The 15,407-nt window shown below is 36.8% G+C and overlaps 1 protein-coding gene across 2 annotated transcripts in view; it reads left to right on the forward strand.

Annotated features, from left to right (window-relative positions):
• Positions 1 to 4,982: 4,982 nt before the first annotated feature.
• LOC121418237 (sodium- and chloride-dependent GABA transporter 2-like) overlaps positions 4,983 to 15,407 on the forward strand; it is a 74,386-nt gene continuing 63,961 nt past the window's right edge. The window contains exon 1 of one of the 2 annotated variants that reach the window (XM_041611986.1): positions 4,983 to 5,272. The gene's annotated coding sequence lies outside the window, so the exon portion shown is untranslated. Of the gene's footprint in view, positions 5,273 to 13,420; positions 13,943 to 15,407 lie in introns of those variants that run through there. The other variant, XM_041611985.1, reaches the window with a different exon arrangement.

The following is a 15,407-nucleotide window of genomic DNA, read 5'->3' on the forward strand; positions in this document are numbered from 1 at the left end:
ATCATGATTTTTGAAACAACAGGGTCTTGAAAAAGACTTTGGACTTGCATTATTATTTTTAAAACAACCGGGTCTGGAATAAAGACTTTGGACTTATATTATATAATCATTTTTGAAACAATCGGGTCTGGAATAAAGACTTTTGGCTCATATGATTATTTTTTTAAACAACCGGTCTGGAATAAAGACTTTGGACTTATATTATTATTTTTTCAACAACCGGGTCTGGAATAAAGACTTTGGACTTATATTATTATTTTCTAAGCAACCGGGTCAGGAATAAAGACTTTTGATTTATATTATAATTTTTGAAACAACAGGGTCTGGAAAAAGACTTTGGATTTATATTATATATTTTGAAAAACCTGGGTCTGGAATAAAGACTTTGGGCTCATATTATCATTTTTTAAACAACCGGGTCTGGAATAAAGACTTTGGGCTCATATTATTATTTTCGAAACAACCGGGTCTGGAATAAAGACTTTGGATTTATATTATAATTTTTAAAACAACCGGGTCTGGAATAGAGACTTTGGGCTCATAATATTATTTTTGAAACAACAGGGTCTGAAATAAAGACTTTGGACTTATATTATTATTTTTTAAACAACCGGGTCTGGAATAAAGACTTTAGACTTATATTATTATTTTCTAAGCAACCGGGTCTGGAATAAAGACTTTTGATTTATATTATAATTTTTGAAACAACAGGGTCTGGGAAAAGACTTTGGATTTATATTATAATTTTTGAAACAACCGGGTCTGGAATAAAGACTTTGGGCTCATATTATTATTTTTGAAACAACCGGGTCTGGAATAAAGACTTTGGGCTCATAATATTATTTTCGAAACAACTGGTCTGGAATAAAGACTTTGGATTTATATTATAATTTTTTTAACAACCGGGTCTGAATAAAGACTTTGGGTCATAATATTATTTTTGAAACAACCGGGTCTGGAATAAAGACTTTGGATTTTTATTATAATTTGTTAATTAACCGGGTCAGGAAATGAGACTTTGCACGTTTGTGCTAAATGAACGCATTACTATACGATTTTAGCTTAGAACGGATTTGCCAAAAAATCCCTTCAAATTTATTACATTTGTGGGTAAAGTCATTATTACATTTGTGGGCGATCAAAAATTATTACATTTGTGGGTAAAGTGCATTATTACATTTGTGGGTGAAATTATTACATTTGTGGGTAAAGTGTTATTACATTTGTGGGCGTTATTACATTTGTGGGTAAAGTGTTATTACATTTGTGGGCGTTATTACATTTGTGGGCGATTATTACATTTGTGGGTGTAACAGGGGGGGCAGTCAAATATATTGCAAATATATTGCTGTACACACGCGTGACCCCCCCCCAAAAAAAAAAAAAAAAAAAAAAACGCGTTTAAAGGGGTGGGGTGTTTTCTTTTCAGTTTTGGACGCAGGCCACGTGTGCACTCGTTGAGGGTATCAAGAACACCGATTTCCCCTCCCCCCCCCAAAAAAAAAAATGGGGAAGGGTAGTTTTGAAAAACTGGTCAATGGTCGATTGCGGAGTCAAACGTATTTAGGGTATTTTTTTCTATTTTTTTTCTTTTGACTAGCCAAACGTGTTTAGGGTATGTTTTTTCCCCCAAGCTTTTATCACCTGGCTTATAATCTGGCGACTTGTTTATGAGCCAAAAATGTGTAAATAAAGCCCGCGAAAAACTTGCTTAGGAGGTTATTTTGCACACAGAGAAAAACTCGTTTAGAGGGTTGTCGGAAATAATTTGGCCACGCGTGTGTACAGCAATACATTTGACTGTCTCCCCCCCCCCCTCCCCTGGATCTACATACGATACGACGGAGAATGTAAAAAAAATCGTCTAAAAGTAGACTACTTTGCCCCATGCAATACCCTAATAGAGGGGGGGGGGGTGATCGATCATTATTGGTGGCCGGCCAAGAGTTTAAATAAATGTCATGATACCCGACAAACCGCAATCTTGAGGATTCCGCAAGGCCGAAATTCAAAACCTGTGGGAATTCCCCAAAAACTCTGCCCCCCCCCGCACCAGAGAGTAATAATGGCAGCCCTTGTCAAAATCACCCATCCCCTTCTGGATGGGGTTTCTCGATTCTGTGCCTTAGTATGCTGTCGGTTACACCAATTCGAGAACGTAAGGTTGTCACGTAATCACCCCCCCCCCTCCACTTGGTATTCGACAGGGGCGGATCCAGCCTTCGCTAATAGGGGGGGGGGGCCCGGAATTTTTTTTTCAGCCATATTTTCCCCGATCGGCCACTCGAATATGATATCTGCCGGGATTTTGGGTTTCTTTAAAGGGGTAGTCCTATTAGTCACTTCTTTGCTTTATTCTTATGAATAAACATAAATATATAATACCATAATCATTATTTATATAATGCGAGCGCGAATCCCGAGCTATTTTTTTGGAATCTTATGTACTTTTTTCTTAAAGTTTTGAACATTCTGGGCAATCCTGAAAAACGATAAGTATGCAAGTGAATAATTATTACGAACGTGAAGCGCGAGCAGAAATGAACTGATGGAAAAGGTACTGTTAAGGACTTGCTTGCAGTTAGCCATGAAGAAGTTACATATTTTTAAAAATCAAATAATGCGAGCGCGAAGCGCGAGCTGAAATTTTTTGACATGTTTACCTAAGGAATGGAAATTCTAAGCACTTTTGTAACTTAACATAACAGGTATATAACTAAACGATTGGTGCGAGCGCGAAGCGTGAGCAAAAAATTTCGTGATTTAGACCTACTGAACGAGACATTCTATTCAAGTTTTGTAAATCATGAAAAGGATGAGGAAGTGGGGATCTTCCTTACATTTATAATGCGAGCGCAGAGCGCGAGCGGAAAATTTTTATATACGTTTTGAGCTGATCGAAAACGTATTTTTTATGGACTGCTTGAACTTAGCCATGAAGACGTTACATTTTATTTCAACATTCAAATATTGCGAGCGCGAAGCGTGAGCTGAAAATTTTGACATTTCTACCTGAATAATGGAAAATTTTAAGCACTTTTTTAATCAAAGGATAAGACAAAAACTGAACATTATTGATGCGAGCGCGAAGCGCGAGCGGAAAAATTCTGGACACTCTATTCATGTTTTGTAAATCATGAAAAGGTTAAGCTATTGGAAATTTTCACACATTAATAATGCGAGCACAAAGCGCGAGCGGACAATTTGTTTATATTGTTATCTGAAACTGGATAATTATTTGAATGGAGAACAAGCTGCGTATCTGAATAAACGTGTGTTTGAGATATTCGACCTTGAATTTGGGTACTCTAAATACCTTTTTTTACCACGACAATCAATAAAGCGAGCGCAAAGCGCGAGCTAAAAATATAAGATATTCAGATCTGAAAAGGGGTCACTTTAAGCTCTGTATTGCAAGCACTTTGTGGAAAAAAGTGAGGTGAAAAAGGATAACAGTTAAAACAGAGCTGATATTTTCAATTATTGTTACTTTGAGTTTCGACATGACCGGGATATTCTATAAGGACAAAATGTCATCATAAGAAAATGATGACTAACTTCCTATTTCTCTTCCGAAGCATGAGAGCGCAAAATCTATTAATATTATGGCCTGAAAACTGGACATTCGAAGCACTTTTGCAATAATGCATAAGATTCATGAGTTTAAAATCTATCAATGCGAGCGCAAATCGCGAGCAAAAATTTATGATTGTCATCAAATGGTGGTTTTAAGTAGTTTGTTTTAGAATTAATATTGAGATATACATAACTCACTCATCAAAATGCAAGCGTGCCGCGCTAGCTGATACGTATTATGACAATCTGACCAAAATAGGGATATTTTGAGAACTTCATGGAATACAGGAAAGTAATAGGTAACTGACATAAACAAATTTGTGAGCGCGCAGCGCAAGCAGAAATTGGTAATGTTCAGACCATAAAACAGAAATTTTTATACACTTTAAAAAATCAATTTGTAAATAAAACAAAATAGTGAAAGTTCAATTTCCCAGCTGAAATATGTTTTGTATATTGACTTCAGAATTTGATATTTTAAGGTCCATATTGAGCAAGATATCACCTAAAAGGCAATGCGAGCGCAAAGCGCGAGCGAAAATTTTATATCCCGACATGAAAGATTAATAAAAAAATAATTTCCAAGTCTTCCCCTTATCTTATTTATATCACTCATCTTCCTCCTCTTATGCTTGCCTTCCTTCTTTTCTCCTCTCTTCCCTTTTTCTTTTTTCCTTTCTTTTCCCATTTTTTTCTTTTTTTTGCTCCGCCAATAGGGGGGGCCCGGGCCCCTCGGGCCCCCCCTGGATCCGCCTATGTTCGACGAGTATAAATTGTAAATATTTGAACACAATAAAAGAAAAATAATTGACTGTGTTTTTGATGCGTTGTAAGGGGACCGTGCTTTCATGGACGGTATATGAATTCGACCTCAGAGCACGAAATCTACCTTTTTGACACCACTGACTAACAAAAATACTTCAAATTGTTCATACAATGAGCGGACAATGAGACAGATGCGTTCCTATGTCAATGTATGTACCATTCGTTGTTAGACATTAATTCTTGAAGCCCCCCCCCCCCCTCACCGCTAGAAATTACCCTAAACATGAAAAAAGACTCCACTCAAATCAGTGAACAATGTAATAAAAAGGCTTGCCAGCAAAAAACAACCCAAACTAATATATTCAATTGTTCGCGAAAAATGTGATAAAAAGACGACCAAGAAATGAAGGTTTCCTGATCAATTTGAAGGGGATGTTTACAAGGCATTGTAAGCAAGTAACCCCCAAACGTGCTTATTTCATTGTGCACTTAAAAAATGCAATCAAAAGACGGCCAAGAATGGAAGGTTTCCAGAACATTACCTGCATTAGGAAAAGGCTAATCACGTGAGTGTTCGTTCATTACTGCTGCGGCGCTACGAAATATCATAATTGCCTTTTAGTTGTCTGAAACATAGACTACCGAGTCCACGGCTCTGATCACACGTTTATACAGACATATTGAAAAACTATATTATAGGCCTACTATATACGCAACACTTAATTGAATTAATAAAAGTCATAGAACTGGTAAAACCACCAACGTTTATCTCGCGGAGCAGTTGATGGTGCATGAAGTCACAGACTATACTGTACATGCGTTTGCCTCCGGTTTGCCTTGCAATTTGTGTGGACATTAGATGGATTTTCCACCGTATTTCTGGCAGCTCTTTTAAACTCATTTTCAACATATACTATGTGGCTTGTTTCAGGTAAATATACAAGCTTATATTGATTTTTTAAAGCATTTTACCATCATGACTGCTGAGTAGTCGTGAGAATGAATTGCAGGTCCACGGGAGTCCATGGTTGGATGAACCGTTCAGGTTCATTGTCCCATGGCAAAAGCTCACCGATGTGGTGTTGACATTTGTATAGAAACACGAATGAAAATAATTATTTTTGTCCTGCAGGTTGATCTTACTGGCAGATACTACAGCCATATAGATATTCTATTAGGACCGACTCGATTCATTAAACTCTGGCCCCAAGTTGACGAGTTGTCCAAGAAGTCGGAGTTGCAGTCACAATTGTCACTGCATTTGTTAAGACTCATGTATAAAAAAAAGAATTATAGTCCATATATCGTGGTTGTTCGAGTAGTCGTTACTTCACTACGCCTGCTATTAAATATGCAGATTAGGACCAGAAAAAAGCTATTGTTCTTTAAAATTGCTTTTAACGTCATTTTGATAATTAAAACGGAAATAAACATGCACTGACGTATATAACATCATGATAAACTTCAATACAGCGTGTCCAACAAGATATGCCAATGGATCTCTAAATAAGCATAATGTGAAATTTCCATATCACGTTGCACGTGATGATTCCAGCATGATTCCATGCTAGACAAATCAGCCACATTCACAACATTTTTCAACCTACTGTCCAAACAAACAAGGAACATCAATGTATTTTGTGGTAATGATAAAAGTACATTGTCCCGTACGACATACAACATTTTCTCCTGTAATTCACCCATAATCAAACATTTCCAGTGGTAATCAGATTTTCACATGACTGCCCAATAAGAATTTCTTATTGACAAAAAATTAATTCTTATTGCTCAAGCAGTCAGCTAAAAAGACTAGATATTGTTGTCGAAATGTCACGTACGACACGTATGAAATCGCCCAGACAAGCATTTATTTAATAAGACAGGTTTCGCTTTTTATGCAATATGATCCATTGAATATGTGGATACGAGCCTCCTTTTAGCACTCATAACAAAACCTTTCAATCCATGTGCCGTTAATACGTTGAATAAAGATTTTTATATTATGGGCCGAAAAGTTGCGGCTCATACTTAGATTTTGAAAATTGAAAGTTTAAAAAAATTGGCACGATATCTTTCATTTTTAATCAAACAAAAAAAATTATACTTAACGATATATATGCATTTTTTTTAAGAATCATGATCTCATCTATTTGTCAGAGGGGGTGAATGAATAGTTCATCCCAAAGTCAAGAACGAAAGAAAATCCTCGCAGACTTACGCCCGTGGCTGAACAAGAAAAAATATAATTTGCACAAAATGAATGAATTTGCACTGTAAAAATTGTGGTGTTAAAATTGACACCAATTGGTGTTAATAGAGGACCACACCCTGAGGTGTTAAAATTACACCCTAAAGATTGAACATAACACCAAAAAGTGTAAATGTAACAACCAAAGGTGTTGTAATAGCACCTGTAGGTGTAAGACTAACACCACCAATTTAACACCGGTGTAAAATAACTAGTGTGGTCCTCTATGTACACCGGTTAACACCACAGTTTTTGCTGTGTGCACAGAATTAGCTGAACCCGACTACATAATTATGTACACAATGTAGCTTAATACAAAACTTGGATGTAGAGGTTTCCTGTGAAATTATATAAAAAAAATCATATTCTTGTGATTATTGGACAATATCACATAAAGTTGCAGCAAGTTATTGAAAATGAATTGTAGATCATGTAGATTATACGGGTGTCAGATTTAAACATTATATTATGATTTAAATATTATACCCATCTAGAATGGTCATTAGCATTTTTGTGGGACACGCTGTATTTACGTGGTTCTCCTGAATAAGCGGGGTGGGGGCTACTGACCCTATGGGTAGGGGTGGGATGGGGAGGATTCTTCATGACAAATGGTCAGTTGAATAGTTTACATTGCTATTGATGTAACTGTAAGGAATTTCATTATTTCATCTTCTTTTCATTTTCATTTCATTCATTCTCCATAAATCAATCACAGTACAAAACATGTAACTGATTCTACATGATTACAATAAATGTAGACAAAAAATAAATACGATCATGAGCGTTATACATTCAAAGTGGAGAGACCGAAAGTAGAGCAAAAGCATGTTATGTATTGCCCAATGACAGATAAATATATAACCGCACAATCCTTGACAACTGAACATTAATGAACATTAGAAAGCACGGAGGTAGAAAGAAACAGTAATGCACAAGGACGAAAATAAAAAGAGTGGTACAAAACAGAAGGACACACAGGTTGAGGGAGGGAGGGAGCTGAAAGTAAAAAGAGGAATACCGCATGATGATGGAATCAAGACCCTGTATCACTCATTAAAGACGCTCGATTAGGCCTTGAGTTGCAAGTCTATAAAGTCAATCTTAGATATTAAGAATGATAAATATAAGATAGGCTTATGTCACATCAAATGGTTAACATTTATGAAGTGAAACATGCTCTTTGAAAACATATGAGTCATGTTTTTTTTTAAACCACAGCCCAAATGAATCTTAATCGTGTTAATATTGTTGGAATAAAGATATATCTTTCAGATCGACTGCTAGTATTGGATATATTCATATGGCATTAAAAAGGATTTTGACATTTTGCCACCCCATTTACACGATTTACCCCCTGCTTCTAATTTCTTTCTTTCTTCCTTCACCCTCCCCCCTCCCCCTCCCCCCCCCCCCCCCCCCTCTCTCTCTTTAAACATGCGCGGTAAAGAAACATAAAAGCACTGAGTCTTCATCAACCCACTTACCATAATCGACCGATCCTGAACGTGTCCGTTCATATAAGTCACTCTTTGCTAACACCTAACAATGTTATGCTATCTTTAGATTACCATGACAACAACCTTCGTCATACCTTTCAACCTGAAAAGATGACGACATTCACATTGTGGTCATGTGCAAAGTTCCGAATTGTTTTATTAGCCATCATGTCTCCATCTTGCTCAATGTCATTTGCTTGATTGGGACAGTCAGATTGCTACAGTGCTGTTTTTATCCAAAGAATGCAGGTGTAGGGCCTAAAGCCTGTAAGATGAATATATAATGTACACGGGGTAGGGGGGTGGCGCTAGTATATTTTGATAGGGGCAAGACGACCCAAACAAGACATTTGTCTTGTTTGTGTTTTTATTTTTTTTCATTATCGAATATTTGGGGTAGAATACAGTGCGTATATCAATAACTAGTTGACATTTTGAAAAAGTCCTGGACCTTGAAAAATTGCAAAATATGGATATTTTTTTTCTTATATCTCCTTGTAGTAATCAGATGAAAGTATACATTTTTGACAGAATTTCACAGAAATTGACAGAATACACTTCGATTTTGTATAAACATGGTAAAGCTCGCTTAAATTTATTTCCGTTAATTCAGCGTTTTCAAGTTGCATGTGTAAGAGAAAAAGCGAAAAAAACGAACTTATTGTGCTGTACATTTTTCATTTTTTTCACATTCATCTTGGCATGTATAGTTAGTGGAAATTTTAAAAAAGGAAACATTTTAACCTTTATAATAATAATAAGAAGAAGAAGATGTGATTTGTGATTTCCATGGGAAATTTGCCTATTTTGGCGGCCATTTTGGATTTTGCCAATTTGCTGAAACTTTGCGGAACCGGTGGCATCAGCCAGATTCGGAATCAGCACCCTGGAATTGACAAAACAAAACCCCCAAAACAACATTAAACAGAATATAGAAACAGCATTTTGGTCTATTTTCTATATGGGGACTATAGCCTTGACCAATATCGTATGAAAGACAATTTGTTATTTTGTAGTATTGCTATCAATAACAGTAACAATTTATGAGCTATTATTAATATTATCTAGTTTCCAATTCAATGGCGCATATATTACCCGGCTGATGCTCCAGAAATTCTAAAAAAAAAGAAATGTTAACTAAACATTATTTTGAAAGGTTGGAGGAGTGACAACATTTTCTAAATGTTGCATTTCCCACTTTAAATGGTTTTACCCAACACTTAAAATGATGGATTCAGCTTTATACAAGGTTGGATGTAACATTTGGAAAAGGTTGTCGCTCCTCCAACCTTTCAAAATGTTGATTTAACATTTGAATTTTTGCTGCTTAAGGCGCTTGTAGCTTTGAATTAATTAATCCTGCATGGCACCCATTCACCTCACCTGGGTTGAGTGCAGCACTATGTGATTACATTTCTTGCTGAAGGAAAACACGCCGTGGCTAAGATGGGAACCCACGTCCTTTTCATTGAAAGACGAGAGTCGTAACCAAAAGACCACGACGCCCCCAACTATAAACAAATGAGCCATAAGATTTTAACTTTATTATATCTGTAATTATTTGTTATGTTGTATTTGTATATGGTATTAAGCGCACTTCACATATTACAGGATCCCGAATTCATTATGAAGGAACGTGACCTTTTTTATTTAGATTAGGACAAGAGATGGGTCTTATCGTTTTAAATAACGTCCCTCCTTTTTGAACCGAGCCACACAGTAGAGATCGGTCACAAAACCTACAACGATAACAGTATCGAAGTAAAGAGAGCACCGTAGTTTATCGCTACAGTCTGGCTGCTGCGGTGTGTGTTTAATCAGTCTACACCTACGAATGATTTCCTGAGGGATAGGTAATCTCTCCTACATCGTAAGACCCCATTCTTACGATTGACAGACACACCAGATCCAGATACTCACCACCTAACCTTATTCTTTCCTTACTGAGATGCCCTCCTCTTTACTGCATTTCTTCATGTTTCTTCGTAGCGACGCTGAATCTCACATCAGGCATGCATGCATGCTTAAATCATAGAGCTATGCTAGCTCCATGCTTAAATCTTGCGCTTATTTTTCTCTCCTTTTTCTATTCTAAATACTTATGTTGTTATACCTGTAGAACAGTTGTTTGTCCGCGCAACATACATGACATTGTTACCAAGTTTTCAAAAGACGTCAATCCGACTACCGAGTGAGTCCAGGCCAAAAAAAAAACTTGGCACCTCACAATTCCCAATTTTAAGGGAAAATATAGATTTTAGATTTTTGAGATTTTATTCATTTTTCGTTCACAAAGCACAACAAAATCAAACAATACATAGTCAAATTCAAAGTACATCAATCGAAATAATTATCATAGAGCTTGTAAATGCTTCCACTTTTCAGGCCAGAATCACCGAGTCCAAAACACGGTACTAGCGTCCATATTAATAGCTCAGTCACATTTGTTCTACGGTGGCCGTATATACGGCGAGTCGAAAACAGCCGTTATAACATTTGTTGTCCAAGCTACAGGGCTTCTCAAACTTTTTTCTTTGAAGGGTCAGATGAGACTTGAAATAAATATGAAAGGGTCAGGGTGACAAAGAAAAATGTGCGCGAATCGCGAAGACCCTTGCGGCCGCGGGGTCCTAGATGCTCTCTGGTGCAATCTGGCCCTGATTTTGGAAGTATTCAGTCCAACAAATTTATAACAGTTTCAAATGGAACACAAGGCAAATTAGAAAAGAAAGATTTCAAATAACAGCGAGAGTCGATAGCAATGACAAGAAAATTGCAGTACTTTGTTAAAAGGAATGTCGATTATTCCATGGACCTATATCAGCCCATAGGTCCATGATTATTCCTATGCCAATTTTAACACATACCTGCAGCCTGTTGCATAAAACTTTTTACCTGAGAAAACTTCGGTAAAAACTGAAAAGTAAGGTTAGTCTGATATCTGCCATTGACTTTAACAGAGGGCAAAAACTCAGGTATGAAGTGTATTATTGCTTGCTATCTTTTTTCTTTCTAGCCAAGAGCCTTATAACTATGGGATAACTATGACTTTATCTTCAAAGTCCAAAGATTTTCTCGCTTACTTCGCTTGCTCGTGATTTCTTTGATTTTTTCCCCCCACATTTCCCATTTTGTGCCCCAACTAAAATGTCTGGTTTATTGCTAAATTTGATTGAAAATGGAGGCCATCTTCACGATCTCAAAGCAAAAAAAAGGAAGGAAAGAAAAAACAAGCTGAATCTCGAGAGCTTCCAGTGGTTCCACTTTCAGCACCCCACCAACATGACACTTTTATACCAATGGAAGGGTTCGTGGGCATGGCCCTAAAAGATCTACAACCAAGAACAAAAAATAAAGAGAAGAGAACGGACCGAAAAGGTGTAAAATATCATATGATTTTTTTTCTGCATATCATGTTAAAAATCTATCACAAAGTTGATTGTTCTCGTTCGCTTCGTTTTTTTCTAATATACTTTTTTTCCACACACGCCATGCTGCGCCCACTCTCACTATTTTTTTTTTTTTTACTAAATCTCGTTATTCCCGCAAAGAGCTTCGCGCAACCCTCGCGTACATTATCATCAAGCCTATCGTGGAACATCAATGGGAATTTTTTGGCTCTTCCCCACCCCCTGACCATCAACCCCTGTTACGCCCATGCTTTAGAATGTGCACGTGTCGGTGTAGGGGAGCAGGCCCACTGAATTCATAATCAGGAGGAGGGCGGTAGAAACGTATTTTTACTTTTTCAGCGAGTGAAATCATTAATGGTCACTATTGTCCTTCGCTTTTATTAATCTACAAAGACCTGAAAAAAATCCTGGCCTTGACGCGTTATATGGCCTTATACGTGTATCCACTGCATCATGAGATTAAGGAAATGATACCATGAGAATTGTATGCCTCATTTAAACTCATTTGCCTTATCTGTCATCACATGAAAGACTTATCTCAGTCCCCTTTATGAGAAAAAGCGCTAGTTTTTTTTTGCCCCAACGATTCAGTTTAAACCCATCGGGCTACACCTCTATTACTGATGTGAGTTACACTGTTAAAAAAACCCTGATTTTACAGAAAAATAAAAGAAGATTTTGCAGAAAGCAATACCAGAATCATTCTTTAAATTCATGAAACAGGAATTTTTCTGCAATTTAACAGAACAGGTCTGTTAGAAAAAGGGGAAAAGAGTGTTTTATTTAAGGAAATTTGTAAGATTACACACACCAAATACCAATTTCCTGTAAGATTACGCAATCTGGTAAGATTACAGGTGTTCTCGAGACTCTGCTGCAGGAACTTCTTTTAGTTTAAGGATAAATTTTCTAACAGTGTATAGTAAACAAAGAAGATTGTGACAGGTAAATTGATTATAAAGAAAGTTTTTAAACAATTACCATAACTGTTCATATATTTATTAATCATTACCATTTAGTTCAATCTTATTCATCGTGTATCACCTGTCCTATACAAACTATATTTTTTGATAACTTCGTATTTATTTTGTGAGTATTATTTCTCTCTCATTTATTTTTTGTTCTCATTTGATTACATATGTCTGTATTTGTACTCTGTTATTGGTTTTGTTATCTATTTTTGAGGGGCCCATATTGTACAAGCATTGCTTTTTAGTGGGTCCTCCATTTCTATTGAAAAATAGTATACTTATTTAAAACCTCCAATGTGTTGCCCAAATCGTGTAAGTTTTTTTTCACAACATATGTATTATTATTTTTGTTTCTTTGCAATGGATACAAATACTTATGTTTATATATATGGTATACAATTTGTTTTTGTTTGATGGAAGTGAAATAAATAAAATTGAATTGAATTGAATTGAACTTGAGAATATGGACAGCAGCCCCATAAAAGGTCAAATTCTACTTCTGATCTCGAATTTCGTCTGTCCAAATCTGGTCACCCTAGATATATCTCCCATTTACGCCTGAATTTACGCCTGTGAAATCAACACTCGCGTACGCTTGGTCAGAGACGATCGAGATGAGAATCGAGAAATTTCGTTAAAGGCAATTCCACCCCAACAAAAAGTTGATTTGAATAAAAAGAGAAAAATCAAACAAGCATAACACTGAATTTTTTAAATCAAAATCACTGGACATAAACTTGCAAATAAAAATGATTTTTAAAACTGTCTATGTTTGCCGTGTTTCTATTGATATTACCACGGTCACTCTGCACCCCCCCCCCCCCCCCGTCTCTTGTACCTCTGCTCCGAGAGAGCAAGCTCTTCAGTGAACCATCGAGATGAACTGTGCTCGAGATACATACGCATGCGCAGTGCACTAAGCGGATGAACACATCGAACATGCAAGTGAACATCTTGCATGCTAACTACGAGAGCGGCAGCTTCTCCCTATGCGGCGAGCAATATGCGTATAACACTCTTTTCACCTGTTAAAATGTGAATAGTGGGTGACATTGCACTTGAACTGCTTGGCACGTCTTGCATCTAACCCCCCGCAGCCCCCCTTTTCATCAGTTTCTTGGAGAGCAATTGTACCGACCACCTTAATAATACCCTTTACTTTGTTTTATATTCTGAGTACGACTGTATGACACTCGCGGCGACAGGATGCATGGTCGTATACGGCTAATCAATATATTTATATTTGGATCAAATTGATAGGCAATGAGACGGATTGACTGAATTTACACACGGACACATCTTGTGTTTTTGCCGAAAACGAGCTCAGCTTTCTTCCCCGGCTGGCATCCTAGCTGGCATTCTTATCGAGGGCAAATGGCACTTTGGCCGTTGCTGTGAGCATTCTTTGTCGCATTGATGAATTGGCTTTGTTCGTGGAATCTGCACGGCTGCACGTTTCTCTGTGGAATAGTGAGTAGAGTATTCTCAAATTATTTATATTTCTTTAACGAGGATTCAAAGGTTACAAAAGCACAATTATTTTGCATATGTGTTCAATTCGCTCATTTATTATCAAGAGCTCATTTATTATCAAGAAAAAAATAATAGACGTCTGATTCGCTCATTTTTAGGACCACAATGATGGGTAAAGATAATCAACTATAACTGCTATGTTTATACATAAATCATAATCATCATAATTTTCGCATTTCTCGTAAGAATGTGATCAACTGCATCACGCGATTCAACATGGCAGCAGTGCTGACTTTGATAACTACTATAACTCGCACAAGATGTTCAGTGATACTTGGTTACTCTTATTTTCACGTTTTATGAACTAGACCAATAGGCCTACACTTTACAGAGATAGGATGGTAATTCAACAAATACCCCCAATGTGGCCAAAGTTAATTGACCTCACATGACCTTTGACCTTGATCATGTGACCTGAAACTTGCACAGGATATTCAGTGATACTTGATTACTATTATGTCCAAGTTTCATGAATCAGATCCAAAAACTTTTAAAGTTTTGATTGTAATTCAACAGATACCCCCAAATCGGCCAAAGTTCATTGACCCTAAATGACTTTTGACCTTGGTCATGTGACGTGAAACTCATGCAGGATGTTTGATGATACTTGATTAACCTTATGTCCAAGTTTAATGAACTAGGTCCATACATTTTCTAAGTTATGATGACATTTCAAAAACTTAACCTCAGGTTAAGATTTTGATGTTGATTCCCCAACATGGTCTAAGTTCATTGACCCTAAATGACCTTTGACCCTGGTCATGTGACATGAAACTCTAATAGGATGTTCAGTAATACTTGATTAACCTTATGGCCAAGTTTCATGAACTAGGTCCATATCCTTTCTAAGTTATGATGGCATTTAAAAAACTTAACCTTAGGTTAAGATTTGATGTTGACGCCGCCGCCGCCGTCGGAAAAGCGGCGCCTATAGTCTCACTCTGCTATGCAGGTGAGACAATAAAAACTCTACTTGCGCTATATATGCTCTCGAAAAAATTGTGTTTAAAATGACCCGTTTTACCTGTCCGTGAATGATTCTGTTATCCCTTGTCTAGCCTATTCCTCTGTCTTCATGCTCGTATTGTAGTGGTTGGCGTTTCAAATTCTATTGTTTTTAGCATGTTAAGGGAGTTGCGCCTTCTTTTATATAATTTCATGACTAACGAATGGTTTTGTTTAAAGGTCAAGTCCACCCCAGAAAAATGCTGATTTGAATAAATAGAGAGAAATCACACTAGCAGAGTGCTGGAAATTTCATCAAAATTGGATGTAAAATAAGAAAGTTTTGACATTTTAAAGTTTCGCTTATTTTTCACAAAACAGTGATATGCACAACTAGGTGGGCCAGTCGATGATGTCCATCACTCACTATTTCTTTTGTTTTTTGTTGTTTGAATTA

This window comes from Lytechinus variegatus, chromosome 7 (assembly GCF_018143015.1).
Source record: "Lytechinus variegatus isolate NC3 chromosome 7, Lvar_3.0, whole genome shotgun sequence".
NCBI lineage: Eukaryota > Metazoa > Echinodermata > Echinoidea > Temnopleuroida > Toxopneustidae > Lytechinus > Lytechinus variegatus.